General features: G+C 47.0%; 1 protein-coding gene across 2 annotated transcripts in view; it reads left to right on the top strand.

Moving 5' to 3' along the window:
- The window catches only part of OSTF1 (osteoclast stimulating factor 1), a 60,631-nt gene that overhangs the window by 1,199 nt on the left and 51,365 nt on the right, over nt 1-8,067 (top strand). The window lies entirely within an intron of this gene.

Below are 8,067 nucleotides of genomic sequence, written 5' to 3'. Positions count from 1 at the left end.
GTGATTGTGCGGTTGTCTTTCTTTTGAGATCATTCAGTGGCGGGCTCAGGTTCCTATACTTCAGAACAGTCACCTTTGTGCAATAGTCAGTCCATGAAGGTTTCCAGTTTGGTCAGCTGGGTGTGAAGGCAGCTGCTGAGTCTTGCCATGCCGGGAGCAAAAGATGGGGCAAAGCTCTGCTTTGGTTGTGGGATCTGACGAGGCATTTACATGTGAAGTATGTATGCACGAGATGTCAGCTTTCTAAACCCAGATGTAAATCAGGACCTCTAGTGTCCAACAAAGCAGAGTCGGTTTTTGATTGCTAAGCAGAGTGCTTTAAAGAGTGTTCTGAGAAGCAGTTCATCTCTCCAGACGTAAGTGATGCCTGTGTTGCATCTGGAGGGCAGCGATAGGAGTGTGTGTGTGTGTGTGTGTGTGTGTGTGCTGCCGCTGAGTGTGTGCTTGCTTGTGTATTCATGCATGCTTGGGTGTGGCTTACAGAATCATCCTGTAACTAGTTGAGTGCTCACTCCTGGGAACCATTTTTGTTGTATGATTTGAAAGGCAGATTGATATAGAGGGAGAAACTGAAAGAGAGGGAGAAAGGGAGAGAGGGAGGGGGAAAGAGAGAGAGAGAGAGAGAGATCGATTTTCCATTCTCTGGTTCACTCTTCAAATGGTCTCAACAAGCAGGGATGGGCCAGACAGAACCTAAGAACCAGGAACTCCATCCTGATCTCTTCACGTGGGTAGCAGGGGACCAGGTACTTGGGCCGCCTTCCACTGCTTTCCCAGGAGTATTAACAGGGAGCTGGGTTGGAAGTGGAGCAGTGGTGCTGCGGTACTCAGATAGAGGATCCCTGTATTGCAAGCATGGCTTAACCCACTGAACCACAATGCCTACCCCTCCCTTCCTCCTGAGTAACTCAGAAAGCGCATAGTTAAATATGACTGCTGTTGTAGAGAACTTTGACTTCACAGTAAGTTGTCAATGAGATCCAAACACAAATACAGACATTGTAGAAATCAGTTTTTTTTTTTTTTTGGGGGGGGGTGGCGCTGTGCTATAGTGGGTAAAGCCTCTGCCTGCAACGCTTGAACCCCATATGCACACTGATTCAGGTCCTGGCTGCTCCACTTCTGATCCAGCTCCCTGCTAATGCTCCTGGGAAAGCAGCGGAGGATGTTCCAAGTGGTTGACTCCCTGTGCTCAAGTGGGAGACCTGGATGAAGCTCCTGGCTCCTGGCTTCCTGCCTGGCCCAGCCCTGGCTGTTGCAGCCATTTAGGGTATGAACCAGCAGATGGAAGATTTCTCTGTGTCTCTCCTTGTCTCTTTCAGTAACTCTGCCTTTCAAATAAATAAATGAAAACAACCTTAAAAAATCAGTTTTTTTGCATTATAATTTACGCTGAAAAATATTAGTGTCAGTCAGACTTGAAATTTTGTATTGGCTTAATTGCAAACAGAAGTGTCCCAACTTTTACGTGTATTAATTCACTTATTTTTCCCAACAACCATGTGAGATCTGCATTGTTTCTGTACACATTGCACAGGTGACGAGATGAAGACAAGACACAGAAGTGTTGATTGACTTGCTGAAAGTCAAATTCTGGGCAAAGAGGTAGCCAGTAGGATTAGAACTCAGAGTGAATTTAAACACTATGTTATTTTGCTTTAGGCATGGTGTACCATTCACATGAGTGGTCATGTGTTTGTTGGAGCTGGTGGGCAGGAAGTGAAAAGGAAGGGACAACTGGTCTTCAGTCAGACTTCCTTGTGACACTGCAGAGAAAGGTCACCCCCTGGGTGGTAGCAGCAAGGAGAATGGCTCTGAACTTGAGCTAAGGATGGACCAAAGGGTATTGGATAAGCTTTGGACCCTTGAATCATCTTATTCTAAGAAGGCTTGATACCAATCCATTACATTTGGAACCCTGATGTCTGACCTTGGCTATTTCTTTCAAATGGCGTATTGATTTTGGTGGTGGAAGTAAAGCAACATAAATATTTCATGTGTCTTGTGAAAATAAATTCCTGTGACTTTGAAGAAGCAAATGTCAGTGTTTTGAGTTCTTTCGTTAGTCGTGGTAAAAACATCATAAAACTTCAAAGGCATCGCACATATGCTGCTTTAGTAACACTTTGGGGAGGAAAAAGTCTTCCTCTAAAATAACTTGAACTTCTATGTAAACTTAACCCTTTGGATAAATGAATTAATCAAAGGTCAGAGTATGGGGTGGCTTTGAAATATGCACATGCCTTAACTCTGAAACCATCTTGAAAATTCCAGAATGTTAATTATCATGTTGATTGCTAAATTTATTTGGCCAGGTGTCAGACATTGCAATGCTTTATCTCCTTCAGTTATTCTGACTTCCGGAATGGGTCCTTATAGCCTTTTTTTCTGGAAGGAATATTACTTTGTGAGGTTGAAAGGCTCCAAGCTAGTTAGTGGTTGGTGTGACCTGGGGGTGGAATACATGCTGTAACATGAGGCTGTGCACTTGGCAGAGAAGCGTGTGAGAGATTCTGCTGGATTGGGTCTACTTTTGTTGGGCAGCCCCCTTTATTAACTTCTGCAGTTCAAGGTTATTGGCACTTGCCATGTGTCACTGTTCTTTTTCACTAGGTCTGTATTAGACTATACTTTTTGGCAGTAGAGCAGTGTTTGATCTTTTGTAACTGCTTTGTTTGATTCTTTGTAACTGTTTATGAATGGCAGAAGCATAAGAAGTCTTGATAATGTAATAAAGTCTTTGGAAGAAGGTTGGGGAAGACTGTGCATGGGCTCTTGTAGCTTCACTAGGAAGTTGCAAAAGCAGGAGGCTGAGTTCCTCTCCTCAGCACTGTGGAAACAGTGGGGTCCCCTGTCCCTCATGTTTCCCACATTCCCACCACTTGGCCTCTTTGTGGCTAATGCAGTGAGATTTTCTGATGCAGACTCATTGAAAACCTTTGCCCCAGTTGTCCTCACTTGCTTGATGCGCAGGGCAAGGCAATTAAAAAAGCAGACAACTTGGAGCAGGCTAATGTGAATGAACTGTCAGGTCAGGATTCTCTATCAAACACATAAAAGGAGTTCGGAAAACAATTGTAAATCTTAGTTCCAAAGGAAACTCATAGTTCATGTAAAGAGTTGAGTGGTATCCACTTAAACTTCTTTAACCAGAAGCCTATTAATGTGCATTTAGATGGTTCCCATCTTTTGTGGCAACAATTTTTCAGCAGCCTTGTTGTTTATCCATGCAGATCCAGAGGATCAGGTTCTGGCATTGGGATTGAGTGTACGTGGTTTGTGTACTGTCATTTTCACAGACATCTCCAAATTGCTCTTCCAAAAGGCATACCAACTTCCCTTCCTACCAGCAGCATGTGAGTGTGCCTTATACAGAAAAAGTGTTATGAATTTCACTGGCGGTATTATCCAGGTGTGACTGGAAGAGTGGAAAGTATAGGGCAACAAGCTGGAGGAAGCCGACGAGGAGTTCCCAGAAGTGGGGAATTGAAGCAGGGTCTTGAATGCTGAGTAAGAATCTGCTGGGCAGCAAAGGGAGAACAATCATTTGACCCAGGCAGAAATGAAATAACATATCCTCCAGTCCACATTTGACTCACTGTGTAGGTGCTGAGCTTTTTGCAGAGAGCCAGGGAAATGTGGTGCGCCCACATGGAACTGCCAACTGGACAATTTCTTTTCTGAGTTAAAAAATTGTTTTTATGAGAGGCAAGCAGAAAAGAGAGTGTGAGATTTTTCCATCTGCTGGTTCACTCACTAAATGCCTGCACAGCTAGGGCTGGGTTGGGTCAAAGCCAGGAGCATAAAACTCTCTATGTGGATGGTAAGGACCCAAGTACTTGAGCCACACCTGCTGCCTCTCAGGGTGTACAGCAGCAAGAAGCTAGAATAGCTAGGCCTGGACCTATTTTTTTTTTTTTTTTTACAGGTAGAATTATAGACAGTGAGAGTAGACAGTGAGAGAGAGACAGAGAGAAAGGTCTTCCTTCCGTTGGTTCACTCCCCTAATGGCCGCTACTGCTGGAGCTGTGCTGATCCAAAGCCAGGAGCCAGGTGCTTCCTCCCTGTCTCCCATGCGGGTGCAGGGACCCAAGCACTTGAGGCCTGGATCTTAAGTACCCCAGTGTGGGGATGTGGGTGCCCCAAGCAGTGTCTTAGTCTTTTTTTTTAAAGCTAGTTTTTTTTTTTAAGATTTATTTCTTTATTTATTTGAAAGGCAGAGTTACAGAGAGGCAGAGGCACAGAGAAAGAGAGAGGTCTTCCATCCACTTGTTCACTCTCCAGATGGCTGCCAATGGCCCCAGCTATGCCAATCTGAAGCCAGGAGCCAGGAGCTTCTTCTGGATCTCCCACATGGGTGCAGGGGCCCAAGAACTTGGGCCATCTTCCACTGCTATCCCAGGCCATAGCAGAGAGCTGCATTGGAAGTGGGGCAGCCGGGAACTCAAAGTGGCACCCATATGGGATGCCAGTGCCGCAGACTGGGGCTTTAACCTGCTGTGCCACAATGCTGGGCCCCAGTGTCTTATTCTTTAAAGTTAATTAATTTTTAAATTTATTCCTAAGTCATAGCAAGAGAGTGGAGAAGAAAGAGATAGGGAAAAGGAAGGGGAGGGAGAGAGAGGGAGAAAGAGAGATATCTCCCATAAGCTTGTTCATTCCCCAAATACCCACAGTAGCCAAGACTGTGCCAGGCTGAGGCCAGAGCCTGGAGCTCCACATCAGTGGCAGGGATCCAAGCACCTGAACCCTCATCTACTGCCTCTTCGGGTATGTGTCAGCAGGGAATTGGATCAGGAGCTGAGGTGGGACTTGATCCCAGGCACTCTGATGTGGGATGCTGGTGTCCCAAGTGTGTCCTAAGTGTGTTGAACAGAATGCTTGCCTCTTTTTCTGCATTAAAGAGAAAAGGAAGGCCAGCGCCGCAGCTCAATAGGCTAATCATCCGTCTGCGGCGCCGGCACACCAGGTTCTAGTCCCAGTCGGGGCGCCGGATTCTGTCCCGGTTGCTCCTCTTCCAGACCAGCTCTCTGCTGTGGCCAGGGAGTGCAGTGGAGGATGGCCCAAGTGCTTGGGCCCTGCACCCCATGGGAGACCAGGAGAAGCACCTGGCTCCTGCCATCGGATCAGCGCGGTGCGCTGGCCGCAGCATGCCGGCCGCAGCGGCCATTAGAGGGTGAACCAACGGCAAAGGAAGATCTCTCTGTCTCTCTCTCTCACTGCCCACTCTGCCTGTTAAAAAAAAAAAAGAGAGAGAAAAGCATTTATGTAATGTAACAGTTTGTGGAAGATGGTGCAGCTCCACACAGAAGGTAAGGATTTGAGTGTGTGCGTGTCAGCCCTCTGTGCAGCGGGATCTGGTGTCTGTCACAGTGTTCACAGTAGCAGTGAGTGTTTCGTTTTCAGCCATGGGCAAAAGAGCTTGGCAGTTTAAGTCCATTAAATAAGTTACCAGTGTGACTGCTGTGGCCACCTCCTGTTTATTCTTGCCAGTCACTTCCCTCGTTGTGTTTGGGTATCCATAGAAATTTTAGAAAGTCACAGGCAGGGGGCTGACGCCATGGCTCACTTGGTTAATCCTCCTCCTGTGGTGCCAGCATCCCATATGGGCGCCGGGTTCTAGCCCCGGCTGTTTCTCTTCCAGTCCAGCTCTCTGCTGTGGCCCAGGAGGGCAGTGGAGGATGGTCCAAGTGCTTGGGTCCTTGCACCCACATGGGAGACCAGCGAAAAGCACCTGGCTCCTGGCTTCGGATCGGCACAGCACCGACCGTAACAACCATTTGGGAAGTGAACCAACGGAGGAAGGAAGACCTTTCTCTCTGTCTCTCTCTCTCACTGTCTATAACTCTACCTGTCAAAAAAAAAAAAATTAAAAAAAAAAGTCATAGGCAGATTTCTCGACTTACTCTTGGAATAAGAGTTGGAGGAGTCTTGTATTTGTTGTGTGTTTTGAGTGGCATGGGATTTAAAAATTCTTAACAGCCCTTTGGATTTGACAAGTTAGCTTGTTGTTCTTGAGATCTAAGTATGTACTTACTATGCTTCTTTCCTGCCGGGTGCCTCTGATTTCCAGGGAGGCCAATGGCAATATGAATTCAAATTAAGAAAGACCCTGCAGCCAGTCAGTTCCTGCTGCAGGAGCTGACTTAGGCCCTTGCAAGGATCTGAATGCACTGTAGAGGGCATCTCTGGCATCGCTCTACTGCAGGGACTTTTTCCTAGTTCTCAGAAACTCGTGTGTTCCGTTTCAGGATTTTCTGCTCCCCAATGAGGACCTGTGTCAATTCATTCTTGTGAGACAAAGAAATGCCTTCAACCGGGGAGTCACCCTGGAGTTGTTTGTGTGCTATGGGAAGTTCCTGCTGACATCTGTGTCTGGAGGGAGGTTGCTTCCTAATTCTAGCCTCTTGGCATCAGTGAGAGTGGACTAGCTGAGAGAAGTCCCTCTAGCCTTTTGTCACAGTTGACAGGTGCCCCTGACTCCAGGAGATTCAGAAGATTCCAGATCTCATCTTTTCCTTGCTTGAAAACCAGACTCGTAAGACTGTCCTTTTTTTTTTTTTTTTTTTGACAGGCAGAGTGGACAGTGAGAGAGACAGAAAGAAAGGTCTTCCTTTGCCGTTGGTTCACCCTCCAATGGCTGCCACGGCTGGCGCACCGCGCTGATCTGAAGGCAGGAGCCAGGTGCTTATCCTGGTCTCTCATGTGGGTGCAGGGCCCAAGCACTTGGGCCATCCTCCACTGCACTCCCTGGCCACAGCAGAGAGCTGGCCTGGAAGAGGGGCAACCAGGACAGAATCCGGCGCCCCGACTGGGACTAGAACCTGGTGTGCCAGCTCCACAAGGCAGAGGATTAGCCTAGTGAGTTGAGGCGCCGGCCAAGACTGTCCTTGACAGGCTGTCCACCGAGGTTTACAGGATTTCCTGGTCAGCATGTATTTTCAACTACTTTTTGGGCCGGTTGTTTTAATGAGCTAGTACAACTTTGTCTGATGGTAGTCTGTGGGGGACCTAAACTAAGGGCATTAATAGTTTTTCGGGCAAAGAAGCTGGCTGTAAAATAGTGCCTCAGAAACAGTTCCCTCCAAAGTCAGTATTCCAAGAGGTGTGCCAAGTTTGAAGTGGTGTTTACGCTTATCTTTTAGTTTGGGAGTGAATCATTCTCTTTTACCTATCTGCACTGAGATTCTAAATCTAAGTCACCCAAGGGGCTACCAGCCAGAGCCTGGCTCCACCGTAAGCTGGAAATATGATATCAGTCTCCACTTACGGTGACTGCTCACTTCCTCCTTCTGAGAACCCCTCCCATCCCAAGGGGTTCTGGTCCTTGCCTAACAGCTTCCCATTTGAGGACCAATTCTGTTCCTAAATAGGGGCTCTAGGGGACCATTAGGATCCTAAGGGTCTGACACTGGCTTTGTGTCAGCTTTGTTCTTGACCATGGGCTCCTTCCTGTCTCCTGATTCTTGGTTAGGACTGGGTCTCTCTGATGTCTTGACACCTGTTGTCTTGCTGCTCCATCTGCCCTGAACCCTGTTTTTTCCTACTCTGTTTCCTGCTCAGGCACATGCCCCACATGGTTTGGGCTTTGGCTGAGAGTACCTATGCCTTTGTGTTGTACTGTGGTCTTGACTGATCTGGGTCTGTGTTCTTAAATGGGTTTCTCCATGGCATCCTTCCATCTTCAGACCTAAGCTTTGGCAGACCTGAACGGCATAGCCAGTTGCCATCAGAGCTCTGCCTGTGGCTCCTCATGGTACCAAGGCCGCATGCCGAGAGCCTCAAAACAGCAGCATGCTCAGGACGGCTCCAGCTGGGGTAACTGACATTGATTGCAGCATCGTTTCCTCTTATCTCAAACAGTATGGCTCTGAGAAGAAATTCTTAGCTTTTCATCTGATGAACAAATTCACCTTTAGTGTGAAACCAGTTCTTGATTTGTTATAATCCTCTTCCCAAAGGTGCTTGCAATAACAAAACCAGATTAACTAAAAAGATTCCTGAGTAAAATTAACTTTTAGAGTAGTGAACCACTCTTTCATAACTGGACTTTTAAGCGTAAAGACT

This window comes from Oryctolagus cuniculus, chromosome 1 (genome assembly GCF_051225735.1).
Source record: "Oryctolagus cuniculus isolate XC-2025 breed Fujian yellow rabbit chromosome 1, ASM5122573v1, whole genome shotgun sequence".
Classification (NCBI taxonomy): domain Eukaryota; kingdom Metazoa; phylum Chordata; class Mammalia; order Lagomorpha; family Leporidae; genus Oryctolagus; species Oryctolagus cuniculus.
The sequence above is the reverse complement of the archived record's forward strand: the minus strand, read 5'-3'. Positions and strand labels throughout refer to the sequence as shown.